We start from the raw sequence: 3,683 nt of genomic DNA on the forward strand, positions 1-3,683 counted from the left end.
GTCCATCTGCGGCGGAAATAGGTTTTGTGGTCTTTGATGATTCGGCTGTACCTTTAGGAATGAATATTAAATGTTGTGAGGAAATCTTTCAACCAATAATTCCAATAAGTAATCCAAAATGTATTCACTTCAGGTTTACGAAAGTAACTGTAATCAGATGACTCGTTTTTCCAATGTAACGCGAGCTGAATACAGTTACTTGATTTTTGTATTCTGATTACGTAACACCGTTACATGTATTCCGTTACAACCCAACCCTGCAAATATCAGATATTAAATCAATAAACAAATCAATCATCTAATCAATCCTGTCACAGAGTTAAGCTGGATTAGCATTTGGTCTCTGCCACAGACCTTAGGAGTCATGTGAGTGTCGCCTGCAGTGTTTCCTCAGCCTTGTCTTTGATCAGGCAGAGAATGGGCTGATTGTTGCCGGGAGCGTTGCCCAAAAACAGTTTTAAGTTTTTGTGGATACAGATGTTTCTGCTCCTGGAGTGTTTAATTGTTTTCCATAAGTGTTGTCCCTTTCCTGTAGTGTGTCCCAAAATACCAAAGTTCAAATGTGCTTCCATTGGCTAGCGTGTGTGTGTGTGTGTGTGTGTGTGTGTGTGTGTGTGTGTGTGTGTGTGTGTGTGTGTGTGTGTGTGTGTGTGTGTGTGTGTGTGTGTGTTCACGTCTGTGTATGTTTTTGAGATCCAAGGCTGTTTTACAATGTTCAGTGAAACTTCAATGCTTAAAACGGGAGCAATGAATAATGAGTGTGAGTGCGTGTAAAAACCTGTATTTCAAAGAGAAATATTCCTTCCACATGTTCTTAATGACTATGCTGGTGTTGACACAGTGGTAATATGCAATAAATGAAAGCAGTAACCCTGTCATATCCAAGCCAGTTCTGAGAAATAACGACAATTTAATCCGGTTGATCCGTAATTGCGCCTCATTGATTGATAATTGTTTTGATTGATGTGCAGCGAGACACTAATTGGAGCTTGTGGAGGTATTGGAGCGGTTGTCTTTGTCCCCCCTGCTCCTCAGACGTCGATTGTTATGTCGTGCGGCAGGTTGATTGACAGGCAGATGAACGGAGTCTGCCAATTTGACTTGGGTGTGTGGTGACAGAATCATCCATCTGCACACGAAAAAGTGATAAAAGTGTTATATCTCCAGGGAGAAACCTGTTGTTGTTTTGCTTAGAGCAGTTGAGCTAGGTGGCCGATAAAGCATTACACATGGAGGACTTGGTCTAGCAGGACAAAAGGGTCTGATGTTTATGGGCTAATACTGACACAGATCATTGTGCATTATGCATGACCTTGTGGGTTTTAATCTCTGTAGCCATTTTCCTCCTGTTGATCTATATGAGATGTGGAGGAATGGCTAATTTTATTGCCGTTTGAGTGTTATTCCAGGTGCCATAATCACAGGAGTGTAGAGGCCAATTCATGGCTGTGTCCTCAGAGGGCTTAATGGTGTCGTTACACCTGGGAGGAGTAACGATTATTGTCATGTATGCTGAAAAAGTTCACCAATATATTGTTAGAATACAAAGTGGATCAGATTTCAATCCTTCTAGAGTCTCCTAGATGAATTCACTCTAGTGTATTTTATGCTAATCATTTATGCTGTACAGAAAAAAATGAAATAAGAACACTTTGAGTGAGGTTTATCGGCAGAACATGTACAATCTCTGTTCAGACTTGGATCAAATCTGGGAACCCAAATGGTGCAATTTGGACATGTGCTATTTGTCAACTTTGAATAGAAAATAGGAAAGCAAACATTGTTCCCGATTTGCAGCAGCGGGGCAGACACTGTGCTATCTGTCAAAAAATGTATGTAAGCTAAAAATAATTCCCCCTTTGCCTACTTATTCTAACACTTACATGTGCCAATCAGAAACTTTAACAAATGGTTGACGCAGTTTCTTCTTGTTCAAGTTTTCCATTCTCATTCTATTAACATGACAAACAGCCATGCCGTTGACTCAGGTTTGGACATTGAAGAGCCAATCTGTTATCACTCGTCACCAGCTTGAGTTTCAATAATCAGGATACATGTATTTATTATCCTCTCAAGAATGGAAGTAGTCATCACATAAAGAGCATATGATACAACTAGTGTCCTTCAGATGCTTTGTACTGTACAAGAGAGGGTGTTATTCAGTCACAAGATACATGGATACCGGTTCAAAGCAGTATTCTATGCTTAGTTCAGATTAGCTAAGACCCACGTCAGAAATGATCATGCTTGTCATATGTCTTTTTCCATAGAGGCTGAATCATCATTATAATTAGCTATCATATGCCTAAAATAGTCCTGAGGCTAATCATACATCCTGTTACGTACATAGCTACAGTTTGGCCTTTGTTATCATGTGTACTGTGATCTCGAGTATTTTCCCAACACAATCCAATTCTTCAGACGTCTTCAGGTGTTGCTAAGAAAATAATAAGCCTTTGGTACTCTGAGTGGGGAGAACGCAATCCGTAGTTGTTCATTTTATCTTTAAAAAAGTGCCCCCACCACTTTTCAAAGTGAGGCTAATGGATTGCTAGCTACCCAAGACATCTTTTCACCAATCAAACACTGAATTAAAACTTGCATGCAGGAATAAAATGTGTCCTCTCAATACTGCAACCCCAGCGTTACTGCATGCTGCAACATCAGTCTTCCGCCTTCAGTCCACTCTTGTATTGCTAACCTAAAAAAAATGAGCATGCCTTGTCCCCGCTATGGCTCCTGTAAATCTCTTTCCCAGCAGAGCCATTCCAACCACTGCTTTACATAAAATGATGAATTCTAACATTAGCAACGAAAGCAAGCTGAAGATAGATGTTTTCTCCTGACTCCATATTGACACCTCGTGCTAACCAAGTGAGCAGCAATGATTTCACTTGATAATAAGTCACCTCAATGCATGAAACCATTATTTCCCCTCTGAGGCATCTATTCCTGCTGGGAGGCGATAAGACAGGGGAGAGATAACAGCTTTGGGGACGCCGTGTTCGTTACAGTGATTATGGTTTTAAGAGGTGAGAGGGACAGCCAGGTATGGTCTGCAATACGAAAGTCCTATTATCACAGGCTTTGAAATGTACTTAAGTAAAAAGTACCCATATCTACCTGCTGTTTTAAAGAGTACCTGACCTCCATTTATATTAATAGAACAATAATGTCATTGTTAGCTAATGAATGTTTCCATGCTGAACAACGGCAACATGACAACGTTTCCATTGGTCCCTCTTCTTTAGAGAAGAGCAGGAAATGATGGATACACGGATCGTGTTCAAATCAATAGGCACACCATGACTCTAAATAATAATGATGACGCCACCAAACACACATTCAGACTAAAGGAACCAGCCTGTTTGGAAAATGTAAGAAGAAGAAAGTACAGGTATTTGGGTTCAAAATGTAAGAAGTAAAAGTAAAAAGTCATCTGAAAAATAAGTAGTGGACTAAAGTATTGATACCAAAAATGTTTTTGTACTCCAAAAATTCAAAATTTAGATTTAGACCACGATTATTAAGTGAAAATGAGTCCAAAAAAGTTCTGTGAAGTTAACAATATCTTTTTCAACTTATTAATTATGTCATGACCCTAATCTATCTGCCTACCCAGCTAGACATTTTTGGTTCTAAAAACATTCTGAGAATGTTAGTCATTGTTCTAGGAAGGTTTT

This window comes from Notothenia coriiceps, unplaced genomic scaffold (assembly GCF_000735185.1).
Source record: "Notothenia coriiceps isolate Sejong01 unplaced genomic scaffold, NC01 NC01_scaffold00037244, whole genome shotgun sequence".
Lineage (NCBI taxonomy): Eukaryota > Metazoa > Chordata > Actinopteri > Perciformes > Nototheniidae > Notothenia > Notothenia coriiceps.